This window comes from Arachis stenosperma, chromosome 9 (genome assembly GCF_014773155.1).
Source record: "Arachis stenosperma cultivar V10309 chromosome 9, arast.V10309.gnm1.PFL2, whole genome shotgun sequence".
NCBI lineage: Eukaryota > Viridiplantae > Streptophyta > Magnoliopsida > Fabales > Fabaceae > Arachis > Arachis stenosperma.
The window spans coordinates 130,802,760-130,818,719 of record NC_080385.1 but is presented as its reverse complement, the minus strand read 5'-3'; positions in this window follow the sequence as shown (position 1 = coordinate 130,818,719).

Below are 15,960 nucleotides of genomic sequence, written 5' to 3'. Positions count from 1 at the left end.
TATCCTCAGAAACTCCGCAAAGCGGAACAGGATAAGCAATTTGCCCGCTTTGCAGACTATCTGAGGACTCTTGAAATAAAGATTCCATTTGCAGAAGCACTTGAGCAAATACCTTCTTATGCTAAGTTCATGAAAGAGATCTTAAGTCATAAGAAGGATTGGAGAGAAATTGAAAAAGTGTTTCTCACTGAAGAATGCAGTGAAGTCATTCTGAAAAGCTTACCAGAAAAGCTTCAAGATCCTGGAAGCTTTATGATACCATGCACATTAGAAGGCGCTTGCATCAAGACAGCCCTATGTGATCTTGGAGCAAGCATCAATCTAATACCTGCATCCACTATCAGAAAGCTTGGGCTGACTGGAGAAGTCAAACCAACCAGGATATGCCTCCAACTTGCTGATGGCTCCATTAAACACCCATCAGGCATAATAGAGGACATGATTGTCAAGGTTGGGCCATTTGCCTTTCCAACTGACTTTGTGGTGCTGGAAATGGAGGAGCACAAGAGTGCAACTCTCATTCTAGGAAGACCTTTCCTAGCAACTGGACGAACTCTCATTGATGTACAAAGAGGGGAAGTAACCCTGAGAGTCAATGAGGATGAGTTCAAGTTGAATGCTGTGAAAGCCATGCAGCATCCAGACACACCAATTGACTGCATGGGCGCTGACATTATTAACTCTTTGGTGGAAAAGATCAATATGACTGAAAGCCTAGAATCAGAGCTTGAAGACATCTTCAAGGATGCTCAATCTGATCAGGAAAAACCACAGGAAACAAAGGAATTTTCAAAAATTCCTCAGGAGGATAATAAGCCTCCCAAACCTGAACTCAAACCACTACCACCATCCCTGAAATATGCATTTCTGGGAGGTGGAGAAACTTTTCCAGTAATTATAAGCTCTGCTTTAAATCCACAGGAAGAGGAAGCACTGATTCAAGTGCTAAGGACACACAAGACAGCTCTTGGGTGGTCCATAAGTGATCTTAAGGGCATTAGCCCAGCTAGATGCATGCACAAGATCCTGTTGGAGGATAATGCCAAACCAGTGGTCCAACCACAGAGGAGGCTAAATCCAGCCATGAAGGAGGTGGTGCAGAAAGAGGTCACTAAATTACTAGAGGCTGGGATTATTTATCCTATTTTTGATAGCCCCTGGGTGAGCCCTGTCCAAGTTGTCCCCAAAAAGGGAGGCATGACAGTGGTTCATAATGAAAAAAATGAACTGGTTCCTACAAGAATAGTCACAGGGTGGCACATGTGTATTGACTACAGAAGGCTCAATACAGCCACCAGAAAGGATCATTTTCCTTTACCATTCATAGACCAAATGCTAGAAAGACTAGCTGGTCATGATTACTATTACTTTTTGGATGGCTATTCAGGCTACAACCAAATTGCAGTAGATCCTCAGGACCAAGAGAAAACAGCATTTACTTGCCCTTCTGGCGTGTTTGCCTACAGAAGGATGCCTTTTGGTCTGTGCAATGCACCTGCAACCTTTCAGAGGTGCATGCTCTCTATCTTCTCAGATATGGTAGAGAAATTTCTGGAAGTCTTCATGGACGACTTCTCAGTATATGGAGACTCATTCAGCTCCTGTCTTAATCACCTAGCACTTGTCCTGAAAAGGTGCCAAGAAACTAACCTGGTTTTAAACTGGGAGAAATGTCACTTTATGGTGACTGAGGGAATTGTCCTTGGGCACAAAATTTCAAGCAGGGGAATAGACGTGGATAAGGCAAAGGTAGAGGTAATTGAAAAATTACCACCACCTGCCAATGTTAAGGCAATCAGAAGCTTTCTGGGGCATGCAGGATTCTACAGAAGGTTCATAAAGGATTTTTCAAAAATTGCAAAACCTTTAAGTAACCTGCTAGCTGCTGACACACCATTTGTGTTTGACACACAGTGTCTGCAGGCATTTGAGACCCTGAAAGCTAAGCTGGTCACAGCACCAGTCATCTCTGCACCAAATTGGACATTGCCATTTGAATTAATGTGTGATGCCAGTGACCATGCCATTGGTGCAGTGTTGGGACAGAGGCATAACAAACTTCTGCATGTCATTTATTATGCTAGCCGTGTTCTAAATGATGCACAGAAGAATTACACAACCACAGAAAAAGAATTACTTGCAGTAGTTTATGCCATTGACAAGTTTAGATCTTATCTAGTGGGATCCAAAGTGATTGTGTACATTGACCATGCTGCTCTTAAATACTTACTCACAAAGCAGGATTCAAAACCCAGGCTTATAAGATGGGTGTTGCTTCTGCAGGAGTTTGATATAGAAATAAGAGACAGAAAAGGGACAGAAAACCAGGTAGCTGATCATCTGTCCCGAATAGAACCAGTAGCTGGGGCGTCCCTCCCTTCTACTGAGATCTCTGAGACTTTCCCAGATGAGCAACTCTTTGCCATTCAGGAAGCTCCATGGTTTGCAGATATTGCAAATTATAAAGCTGTGAGGTTCATACCCCAGGAGTACAGCAAAGTGCAAAGAAAGAAATTAATTTCAGATGCCAAGTACTACCTCTGGGATGAACCATATCTCTTTAAGAGATGTGCAGACGGAGTAATCCGCAGATGTGTACCCAGAGAAGAAGCATAAAAGATCCTATGGCACTGCCATGGATCACAGTATGGAGGACATTTTGGAAGTGAGCGAATAGCCACTAAAGTCCTCCAATGTGGCTTCTACTGGCCTACTCTCTACAAAGATTCCTGAGAGTTTGTGCGTAACTGTGACAGTTGCCAAAGAGCTGGTAACCTGCCTCACGGATATGCCATGCCTCAACAAGGGATATTAGAGATAGAATTGTTTGATGTATGGGGAATTGACTTCATGGGGCCATTCCCACCATCATACTCAAACACTTACATTCTGGTGGCGGTGGACTGTGTATCTAAGTGGGTAGAAGCAATTGCTACACCCACTAATGATACCAAGACCGTGCTAAAATTCCTCCAGAAACACATCTTCAGCAGATTTGGTGTTCCCAGAGTACTAATCAGTGATGGGGGCTCTCATTTCTGCAACAGACAGCTATACTCTGCTATGGTTAGATATGGAATTAGCCATAAAGTGGCAACTCCGTATCATCCACAGACAAATGGGCAAGCTGAAGTCTCTAACAGAGAGCTAAAAAGAATCCTAGAACGGACTGTGATAGCCCGAAGAAAGGATTGGGCAAAGAGCTTGGATGATGCTCTGTGGGCATACAGAACAGCATTCAAGACTCCTATAGGAACCTCTCCATACCAACTGGTGTATGGGAAGGCCTGTCATCTGCCCGTGGAACTGGAACATAAAGCCTACTGGGCAACCAGATTCCTAAACATGGATGCTCAGTTAGCTGATGAAAAAAGATTGCTCCAGTTAAATGAGCTAGAGGAGTTCAGACTCAATGCCTTTGAAAATGCAAAAATTTATAAGGAAAAGGCAAAGAAGTGGCATGACAAGAAGTTGTCAACCAGAGTCTTTGAGCCAGGACAAAAAGTTCTGCTCTTCAACTCTAGGCTCAAATTGTTTCCAGGAAAACTCAAATCCCGGTGGAGGGGTCCGTATGTGATTACAGGAGTTTCACCATATGGATATGTTGAGCTTCAGGATATTGATTCTGACAAAAAGTTCATTGTTAATGGACAGAGAATCAAGCATTATCTTGAAGGCAATTTTGAGCAGGAATGCTCAAAACTGAGACTTGAGTGATTCTCAGTGAAGGTCCAGCTAAAGACAGTAAAGAAGCGCTTGCTGGGAGGCAACCCAGTCATTAGGAGGTTATATGATTTGTTCTTACAGAGGCAAGTATCAAAAATGAAGGAATTCACAGAGTTACAGAAGGATTCAGCTCAAAAAGCAGAGAAAATGAGCTTACTGGCGAAAAAACGCCAGTAAGGGGCATTTTGGGCGTTAAACGCCAGAATGGGTACCATTCTGGGCGTTTAACGCCAGGAATGGTGCCATTTTAGGCGTTAAACGCCAGAATGGGCACCATTCTGGGCGTTTAACGCCAGGTGTGCAGCATCCTGGGCGTTTTGGAAAAACGCCCAGTGATAAAGGAATTCTGGCGTTTAACGCCAGCCAGGGCACCTTGCTGGGCGTTAAACGCCCAAAAGGGGCATCAAATGGGCGTTAAACGCCAGAATGGGTGCCATTCTGGGCGTTTAACGCCAGAAAGGTGGGGGGGGACCACAATTTCGTTTTCAAACTCAGATTTTTTCAAACTTTCCTTTTCTTACCCATACTCTTCTACATAAATGCACTTCAACCTTTCATTATTCACTTTTAAATCTTCACAGATCAAAACCATTCTTCAAATCTATCTCAAATTAATCCCAAATCTTCTTCAAAAACTCACCCTTTTCTCAAATCCTTTCCATATCTTCTCAATTTTTCTTTCAAATTCTTATTTTTTTTTCGAAATCTCTTCTCCCCCCCTTTTATAAAAACATGTTTGGACCCCTCATTACCCACACCATTCGAATTTGCTCCTCTCTCTCTTCTTTGCTTTCTTTTGCTTGAGGACAAGCAAACCTCTAAGTTTGGTGTGCTTTTCCGTGATCACTAAGCCAAGATTCATCAAGATCATGGCTCCTAAAGGAAAACAAACCAATTTAAGAGGCAAGAAAGAGAATAATCCAAAGAATCTTTGGAATCAAGAGAAGTTCTTAACCAAAGAACATGAAGACCATTATCACAAAATAATGGGTCTGAGGTCAGTGATCCCGGAAGTAAAATTTGATCTGAAAGAAGATGAATATCCGGGGATCCAAGAGCAAATTCGAAACAGAGGATGGGAAGTTCTAACCAATCCGGAGACAAAGGTTGGAAGGAACATGGTTCAAGAATTCTACTCAAATCTGTGGCTGACAGATAAGCAGAGAATGACTGGAACCGCTTACCATACCTACAGAACCATGGTCAGAGGGAAAGTTATGTACTTCCATCTGGACAAAATAAGAGAAATCTTCAAGTTGCCTCAACTGCAAGATGATCCTGACTCCTTTAATAGGAGAATGGTGAGAGCAGATAAAGGGTTGGATCAAGTTCTAGAGGACATATGCCTCCCTGGAACTAAGTGGATAACCAATTCAAAGGGTGTCCCAAACCAACTCAAGAGGGGAGACCTCAAACCAATTGCAAGAGGTTGGCTAGACTTTATTGGGTGTTCCATATTGCCCACTAGCAACCGTTCTGAGGTAACTATCAAGAGAGCAGTGATGATTCATTGCATTATGCTTGGAAAAGAAGTGGAGGTTCATCATGTGATTGCCTGTGAGATCTACACAATTGCAAATAAGAATTCCACTGTAACAAAATTGGCTTACCCAAGCTTGATCTCCTTGCTCTGTAAAGAGGCTGGGGTAAAGATGGAAGCAGATGAATTCATACCCATTGAAGATCCAATCACCAAGAAGTCAATGGAAGGAGCAAGAGAAGCAGGGGCGTGAACTCCAAGAGATGAAACGCCAAAAGCTCTCCTCTCAAGCTGAGGGAGCATCCACTTCTCAAAACTAAGGTTGTTGAGTCCTAACTCTGTGAAAACCTCTATCATTAGGAGCCTATTTTTTCGTTTTTAGTTTCTTTTCTATTTTTTAGTCTCATTTTATATCTATTTTTGAGTCTTTATCTTAATTCATAATTAATAAAATTTAAAGTTTATGCCTTAAAGCTATGAATGTCCCATGAATCCATCACCTCTCTTAAATGAAAAATGCTTTAATCACAAAAGAACAAGAAGTACAGGATTTCGAAATTAATCCTTGAAACTAGTTGAATTAGCTTGATGTGGTGACAATACTTTTTGTTTTCTGAATGTATGCTTGAACAGTGCATATGTCTTTTGAATTTGTTATTCATGAATGTTAAAATTGTTGGCTCTTGAAAGAATGATGAAAAAGGAGACATGTTACTGAGGATCTGAAAAATCATAAAAATGATTCTTGAAGCAAGAAAAAGCAGTGAATACAAAAAAAAAAAATATTTTCGAAAAAAAAAGAAAGAAAAAGAAAGAAATAGAAGTTGTGATCCAAGGCAAAAAGAGTGTGCTTAAGAACCCTGGACACCTCTAATTGGGGACTCTAGCAAAGCTGAGTCACAATCTAAAAAGGTTCACCCAATTATGTGTCTGTGGCATGTATGTATCCGGTGGTAATACTGGAAGACAGAGTGCTTTGGGCCACAGCCAAAACTCATAAAGTAGCTGTGTTCAAGAATCATCACACTTAACTAGGAGAATCAATAGCACTATCTGAATTCTGAGTTCCTAAAGAAGCCAATCATTCTGAATTTCAAAGGATAAAGTGAGATGCCAAAACTGTTCGGAGACAAAAAGCTACTAGTCCCGCTCATCTAATTTGGAGCTAAGTTTCATTGATAATTTGGAGTCTATAGTATATTCTCTTCTTTTTATCTTATTTGATTTTCAGTTGCTTGAGGACAAGCAACAATTTAAGTTTGGTGTTGTGATGAGCGGATAATTTGTACCCTTTTTGGCATTGTTTTTAGTATGTTTTTAGTATGATTTAGATAGTTTTTAGTATATTTTTATTAGTTTTTAGTTAAAATTCACTTTTCTGGACTTTACTATGAGTTTGTGTGTTTTTCTGTGATTTCAGGTATTTTCTGACTGAAATTGAGGGTTCTGAGCAAAAATCTGATTCAGAGACTGAAAAGGACTGCAGATGTTGTTGGATTCTGACCTCCCTGCACTCGAAGTGGATTTTCCGGAGCTACAGAAGCCCAATTGGCGCGCTCTCAACGGCATTGGAAAGTAGACATCCTGGGCTTTCCAGCAATATATGATAGTCCATACTTCGCCCAAGATTTGATGGCCCAAACCGGCGTGGCAAATCAGCCTCAGAAATTCCAGCGTTTAACGCTGGAACTGGCATAAAACTTGGAGTTAAACGCCCAAACTGGCATGAAAGCTGGCGTTTAACTCCAGAAAAGGTCTCTACACGAAAATGCTTCATTGTTCAGCCCAAGCACTCACCAAGTGGGCCCGGAAGTGGATTTTTCTGTCATTTACTCATTTCTGTAAACCTTAGGATTCTAGTTTACTATTAATAGGATCTTTTGACATTGTATCTGGACCTCATGACATTTTTACACATTTCATTGTATACCTTCCACGGCATGAGTCTCTAAACCCCATGGTTGGGGGTGAGGAGCTCTGCTGTGTCTTGATGGATTAATGCAATTACTACTGTTTCTTATTCAATCATGCTTGCTTCCATTCTAAGATATCACTTGCTCTTAACCCGGATGAATGTGATGATCCGTGACACTCATCATCATTCTCAACTATGAACATGTGCCTGACAACCACCTCTGTTCTACTTTAGATTGAGTAGATATCTCTTGGATTCCTTAACCAGAATCTTCGTGGTATAAGCTAGAACTGATGGCGGCATTCAAGAGAATCCGGAAGGTCTAAACCTTGTCTGTGGTATTCTGAGTAGGATTCAATGACTGAATGACTGTGACGTGCTTCAAACTCCTAGCAGGCGGGGCATTAGTGACAGACGCAAAAGAATCAATGGATTCTATTCCAGCCTGACCGAGAACCGACAGATGATTAGCCATGCTGTGACAGAGCATAGGAACGTTTTCACTGAGAGGATGGGAGGTAGCCACTGACAATGGTGAAACCCTACATACAGCTTGCCATGGAAGGAGCCTTACGTGTTTGATGAAGAAGACAGTAGGAAAGCAGAGATTCAGAAGATGGAGCATCTCCAAAGCCTCAACCTATTCTCCATTACTGCAAAACAAGTACCTATTTCATGTTCTTTTGCTTTTCACAATCAATCCTGATAATTTCTGATATCCTGACTAAGATTTACAAGATAACCATAGCTTGCTTCAAGCCGACAATCTCCGTGGGATCGACCCTTGCTCACGCAAGGTATTACTTGGACGACCCAGTGCACTTGCTGGTTAGTTGTGCGGGATTGCAAAAGTGTGATTGCAATTTCGTGCACCAACTTGTAAGAAACAACTAATTTTAAAAATTTTTGACCAAGTCAACCCAAAATTTCGAAAATTAGAGGGAAATAAGGAAAAGATATATTTTTTTTTTATTTTTGAATTTTTAATTATGAGAGAGAAAAACAACAAAAATGCTCAATGCATGAAATTTTTAGATCAAAACAATGAATGCATGCAAGAATGCTATGAATGTCAAGATGAACACCAAGAACACTTTGAAGATCATGATGAACATCAAGAACATATTGTTGAAAAATTTTGATGCAAAGAAAACATGCAAGACAACAAACTTAGAAATCTTTAATGCATGGACTCTAACAAACAAAAAATGCATATGAAAAACAATAAACAACACAAAACAAGAAAACATCAAGATCAAACAAGAGGACTTATCAAGAACAACTTGAAGATCATGAAGAACACTATGAATGCATGGGATTTTCGAAAAAATGCAAGAAAATTTTTTAAAGCATGCAATTGACACCAAACTTAAAAATTGACTCAAGACTCAAACAAGAAACACAAAATATTTTTGATTTTTATGATTTTATAATTTTTTTTGGATTTTTATTAATTTTTTTCGAAAATAAAGTTAGAAAAACGAAAAAGAAAAGAAAAATTTTGAAAAAGAATTTTTGAAAAGAAAATTACCTAATCTGAGCAACAAGATGAACCGTCAGTTGTCCATACTCGAACAATCCCCGGCAACGGCGCCAAAAACTTGGTGGACGAAATTGTGATCCATATTCTTTAAGTTGTACTCCTTGTACTTTTATGGAATTTGAAATTGGCACGAGTGAACACAACTCCGTTCAACTAACCAGCAAGTGTACTGGGTCGTCCAAGTAATAAACCTTACGCGAGTAAGGGTCGATCCCACAGAGATTGTTGGTATGAAGCAAGCTATGGTCACCTTGTAAATCTCAATTAGGCAGATTAAATTTGTTTATGGTTTCGAAAATTAATAATAAAAAAATAATAAAAGGGATACTTATGCAGATTCATTGGTGGGAATTTCAGATAAGCGAATGGAGATACTGTATGGCTCAAGAACGCCTACTTTCCTATTGCTTCAACTCAATCCTTCTTACTCCTTTCCATGGCAAGCTATGTATAGGGGTTCACCGTTCGACGATGGCTACTTTGTATCCTCTCTGGAAAATGGTCCTCTGCGGCTGTCACTCGCATGGCTAATCGTCTGGAGGCATCACACTGGCCGAAGGCTACATCCCATCCTCGCAGTGAAAACTACGCTCACGCGCTCTGTCACAGCACGACTAATCACTGGTTGGTTCTCGCTCCTACTGGAATAGAATCCCTTGATTCTTTTGCGTCTGTCACTAACGCCCAGCACTTGCGAGTCTGAAGCACGTCACAGTCATTCATTACCGGAATCCTACTCGGAATACCACAGACAAGGTTAGACTTTCCGGATTCCCAGGATCCTACTCGGAATACCACAGACAAGGTGAGACTTTCCGGATCCTCATGAATGCCGCCATCTATCTAGCTTATACCACGAAGATTCTGTTGGGGAATCTAAGAGATACACATTCAAGCTCGGTTGCATGTAGAACGGAGGTGATTGTCAATCACGCGCGTTCATAGGTGAGAATGATGATGAGCGTCACATAATCATCACATTCATCCTGTTCTTGGGTACGAATGAATATCTTGGAATAAGAATAAGAGAGATTTGAATAAAAAGTAATGGTAATTGTATTAAAACTTGAGGTACAGCAGAGCTCCACACCCTTAATCTATGGTGTGCAGAAACTCCACCGTTGAAAATACATAAGTAAAAGGTTCAGGCATGGCCGAATGGCCAGCCCCCCATGATCTGAGAACTAATCGTCCCAAGATGTCAAATACATTAGTTAAATGTTCTATTTATAATAAACTAGCTCCTAGGATTTACATGAGTAAGTAATTGATGCATAAATCCACTTCCGGGGCCCACTTGGTGTATGTTTGGGCTGAGCTTGATCAATCCACGAGCTGAGGCTTCTCTTGGAGTTGAACTCCAAGTTATGACGTGTTTTGGGCGTTCAACTCCGGATCATGACGTTTTTCTGGCGTTTAACTCCAGACAGCAGCATGTACTTGGCGTTCAACGCCAAGTTATGTCGTCAATTTCCTAATAAAGTATGGACTATTATATATTTCTGGAAAGCCCTGGATGTCTACTTTCCAACGCCGTTGAGAGCGCGCCAATTGGAGTTCTGTAGCTCCAGAAAATCCATTTTGAGTGCAGGGAGGTCAGATTCCAACAGCATCAGCAGTCCTTTTGTCAGCCTTTTTCAGAGTTTTGCTCAAGTCCCTCAATTTCAGCCAGAAATTACCTAAAATCACAGAAAAATACACAAACTCATAGTAAAGTCCAGAAATGTGAATTTAACATAAAAACTAATGAAAACATCCCTAAAAGTAGCTTAAACTTACTAAAAACTACCTAAAAACAATGCCAAAAAGCGTATAAATTATCCGCTCATCAGTCAGCGACGCTTACGCGTTGCGTACGTGAAATTTTTTTTAATGCAAAATGCAGAATGCAATGCTTAATATGAATACTATGCATGATTCCAGGTTCAATCAAAATTCAAAAACAGACTAAAATTAAAACAGAAAAAGGAACGATTATACCATGGTGGGTTGTCTCCCACCTAGCACTTTTAGTTAAAGTCTTTAAGTTGGACATTTGATGAGCTTCCTGTTATGGTGGCTTGTGCTTGAATTTGTCCAGAAATCTCCACCAGTGTTTGGAGTGCCAGCATCCTCCGGGGTCCCAAACAAGGCATGTAAAGCCTTTGAGCAGTTTCAAACAGGTTTCCAGGCTCCCGGGGTGTTAAATGTCAGAATAAATTCCAGGATCCCAAACTCTACTTTTACACCCATGTTTGTCTTGATCTGCATTTTTCCAGTCGGGTGGTGAGTAATCTAAATTCTCACTAAAGCGGCCAAACAACTTCCTAGACCCATTTAGTTGAGCTTTATACCAACCCTTGCATTTAAACCTTGAGCACACAACCATGTTGAACCTTTCTTGACAACTTCTACCACTAACCATCTCCCTCTTACGCTTAATGCCACAAAGGGCTCTAAGTTGACCATCCATCTACAGTAGCCCATATTCAAGTGGAATTAGAAAGCTAAGGGATATGAATTTTACCCACTTGAATGTTGTGAAGGATGATGGCAACTTAGGGGGAGGGATTTCTAATGAACTTACAAGCTCCACTCCCTTGTGCTCTTCTTTGACCTCTTCCACCTCCTTGCAAGCTTCTTCAATTTCAACCTTTTCCTCTTGGTAGCTTTCTTCTGATTCAATTTCTTCTTCATTGTGCACCAAGGGCATGGGAGGTTATGCTTATTCTTCTTTAATCTCCATGTCAAGTCCAATGGGAGAGGATTCAAATGTAGATAAGAATTCATTAATGATTGAATCCATCTCTTGATCATCCCCTTCAAAGTCTTCAACCATGATATGCTTTGGAGGTTGTACACCCTCCTCAACATCAACATCAAATACCTTGGAATGAGGCTCTATGAATGGACTTCCCAATGGAGGCTCAGCATCTCCTAAGTCTTCGACCACTTCTTCTTCATCAATAATTCCGGCTTCCTCCACTTGTTCCAGTACAAAGTCATGATCCTTATTGTCCACTGGAGTTTCTAGTATCTTCTTCATGCTACGTTCTTCATTAGATTCTCCACATGAAGCCATGGGGGTTCCTTGAGTGTCCAAACGTCTGGAAGGTAATTGATTTATCGCTTGATCCAGTTGGCGAAGGGTTGCATGAAATTGATCTACTGTTTCCTTGAGACGAGCCTGTGAGTCTTGGGTCGATAGATATGGACATGGTGCATATGGAGGTGGTGGTCCTTGGGAGTAACTAGGTTGGAATTGGGGTGGTTCTATATATGGATCATATGGTGGTTGGTGTGGTGGATAAGGGTTAGGGTCATCTGGAGGTGAATGGTGAAAAGAGACTTGTGAGTGTGGTGGTTCAAAGCTATGTTGAGGAGGTGGTTCATTGGCATATGATGGGGCTTATTGGTGACTACAAGGAGGTCCACCATACCTATCATCTTGGTATGCATTATAGAATGGTCTTCGTCCATGATATCTTGGAATGTGTTGTCGCCTAAAGGGTTGATCAGCTCCTCTTGGCTCCGTCCATCTTTGATTGCTTTGACCTTGATGCATATTCCTGTTATAGCTTCCTCTTCCTGCAACATAGTTGTAACCAGACTCATAGCCAAAGGGGTGAGAGCTCATAGTAGTAGGAGAAAATGAGAACAAAAACTAACAAAAAGAAAATATTTTGAAAAAGATATGATTTTTGAAAAAATATAAGATAAGATTTTGAAAAAGATATGATTTTTTTGAAAAAGATTTGAATTTTGAAAAATAAGATAAGATAAGATAAAAAATTTTAAAATCTGAAATTTTTTTTTGAAAAATATTTACAATAACCAATAATAAGGCACACGTTTCAATTCCCCGGCAATGGCGCCATTTTGAAGAACGGAAGATTGATGGTTTAGAAGTTATAATAAATTCTCGTTGCAAGTATAGTTTCTAAACCAAGCAATCAACCTTTCTTACAAAAGTTTTGGTTGTCACAATTAACAAACCCCTTTGGAATTGATGACCGAAGTATTTAAACCTCGGGTCGTCTTCTCAAGGAATTGCAGGGAGGTGTTCTTATTATTGGTTATGCAAAGGTATATTTTGGGGTTTTTAAAAGGGTTGAACAAGTAATGTAAAATAACAAGTTGTTAAAATAATAAATAGTAAAGCTCTTGGCAAGGTATGAGAACTAGAAGTCCTATCCTAGTTATCCTTATCAATTGTGATGAGAATTGGATTTTAATCCCACTTGGTTAACCTCTAACTATGAAGGTAAGTTAAGTGAATGAATTAATTTTGATTTCTCGGGTCCTAGTCTTTCCCAAGGAAAGACTAGAGTTATTGAAACTCGAGTTAATTCTTGAAGAATTCTAATTTTCAATCAACAATGAGTTTGATAACTCAAGTGTCTCCAATGACTCAACCAAAGCCAAAAGGGAAAAATCTAAATTAAATTAAAAGCATCAATAACATAAATAGAAGAAGGCAATCAAATTACGTTTAAACATAAATTCAAATTTAACATGAAAGAGTTCATAAATTAAATTAGAAAAATAAATAAAAGGAATAATAAACCTGGAACTCAGAAGAGATTGTAAGTTGAAATAATAATAAACCCTAATTTTTAAAAATTCTAATTCTAATCCTAATCCTAAGAGAGAGGAGAGAACCTCTCTCTCTAAAAACTACATCTAAAACTATGAAAAGTGAATTATGATCTGATCTGAATTGATGTCCTGAGTCTCTGCATGTTTTCGGACTTTAATCTGTGTTTCTGGGCCGAAAACTGGGTTGAAATGCGGCCCGGAATCTGTGCCAGCGACTTCTGTAATTCTGCAGATCGCGCTCGTCACGCGTCCGTGTCGTCCACGCGTTCACGTCACTCAGCATTTCTCGTACCACGCGTGCGCGTCGTCCACGCGTGCGCGTCATCCACGCTTTTGCGTCGTTCGTGCGGCTTCCAATCCGCGCGGCCGCGTTAGGCACGCGAGCGCGTCACGGTAATTCCTTCTATTTCGTGCGGTCGCGTGAGCCATGCGACCGCGTGACTTCTCGCTGGTCATCTCCTCGATTCCTTGTGTTCCTTCCATTTTTGCATGCTTCCTTTTCATTCCTTACGCCATTCCTGCCCTATGAAGCCTGAAACACTTAACATACAGATCATGGCATCGAATGGTACGAAGAAAGATAAAAATATACAACTAAAAGGTCCTTAGGAAGCAAGTTATTAATTATAGGATATTTTTAGGAAGGAATTGTAAATACATGCAAATCATATGAATAAGTGAGTGAAAAGCTTGATAAAACCACTAAATAAAACACAATATAAACCATAAAATAGTGGTTTATCAATTATATTTTAGTGCAAAAATCCTCTTTGGATTCTACTTTGAGTGTTTTAGTATTTTTATTTATTCAGGTGAAATTCGGAGTAATTTGACAGAGTTTTGTGCTAAAAGAAGAAAAATTGAAGCTGTCCTCTCTGGGCGTTAAATGCCCGTATAGCATTTAGTGCCAGTGACACCCCTCAATTAGAAATGCTTCTGCCCATTGGGTGCGCTAAACGCCTAACCAGCGTTTAGCGCTAGGCATCCAGACCACACTTGCACTTTTAGAGCATCTCTAGTTAGATTTAGCTTTTATTAGCTAACTTTTATTTTTGTAATTTTTATTTACAAACAATATCTTTTAGTTTTAGAATTTATTATTTTATTTTAGTTTCAAATCAAATTAGGTTAGATATAAAAGGGAAAAAAATTCACCCTTTAGAAAAAACCCTCTGATTTTCACACGTTTCACTTTTCAGAACCCTTGTTTTCTCTGTAAGTCATGAGCCACTAAACCTCATTGGTTAAGGTTAGGAGCTCTGCTTATTTCTATGGATTAAGATTATTGCTTTTCTATTTTAATTAATGTATTAATTCGGTTTCAAGGATTACTTTTGTTCTTCATTTTATGAATCTGGGTGGAACGAAAGTGTGACCCTTATTCTATTTGCGTTCTTGTGACCCTTAAAAGAGGATCTCACCTGAACAACAACTTGAAAGTAAATTTCTCCTAAATTGCTAATTACTCGAACTAATTGTGATACATGACATATAATCCTCTTAGCTTTGGGTAATTAGAATTTTTGTGGCCATAAACTAGATATGAACGTAACCCTCTAATCGAAATCAAGTCACCAAGACATTGTCGGTTGATGAATGTTAGAGGAGACTAGATCACTAAGACATTAGAGTTTAGTCAATTACAGTTTTCCATGAAATGAATCTTGCATGATTATAATAGTTGGTAAGAAAACTTAATTCGGAAGAGTAATCATCTCCGTTACCTTAACTGTTTTCTCTTATTGATTTCTCACGAATTCTGTTGTTTGCTTTCTTTACTCCTGAATTACCATATAATGTGATTTCAAATCACCAAACAAACTTTTCTGTCTGCCTAACTAAACCAATCATTTGACCATTGTTGCTTAGTCCATCAATCCTCATGGGATTGACCCTCACTCACCTGAAGTATTACTTGGACGATCCGGTGCACTTGCCGATTCAATTGTGGACATTCCTAAAATCCGCACCAGACGGAAGTGGGAGAAGGTTGCGTAGAGGCGCCTTCTCGAAACCCTTGTTTGCTAGAAAATTGTGGAGTTATAAGGGGTTGTGCACAAGAATGGTTAGGATTTGATGTGTTATTAGATTCGTGTTTGTTCTAATTTATGCCTGCAGCTATTTTTTCGTTGAAAAATGTTAAATTTATTTGGTGGATGTCTTTGAATTAAGGGAATGTTCTACCGAAATTTCGTTTAAATTGTTTAAACATGTTTAGTTTGTGAGAAAATGATAATCAATTTTAGAGATTCTAATTATAGGAGACAACTTGCCGAAATTTCTAAAAATTTCAATACGTTGTGTTGTTAGATGAATTCTAAGGTGTGTTTATTGCAAGATGATTCCAAGTCATTGTTGACGCGTGCGCACGCGCGGGGGGGGGGGGGTTTCAAACTTGAATTCTTTGGTGTTTGTTGCGTATGTCTTCAATATGGAACCATTTAGGTCTTAAGGGGGGTATCTAGGTGTCTCTAGTATACGTGTCAGCTGACTAAGTGGTTAGGACCTCCAGATATAACACTTCACCTCTACCTAATGGGTTCAAGAATGGGTATTGGATGTGGACACAACACGAAGAAGTTGATGAGCAAGGAATTAACCAGTCTGCCTCAAATTTCAATATGTCTGGGGGTCGATTAACGAGGGTTCGGGTGGTTAGAGAACTAAACATGGAAGAAATAAATTGAGATGGTAACCAAGAGAAATACAAGTTGGTGT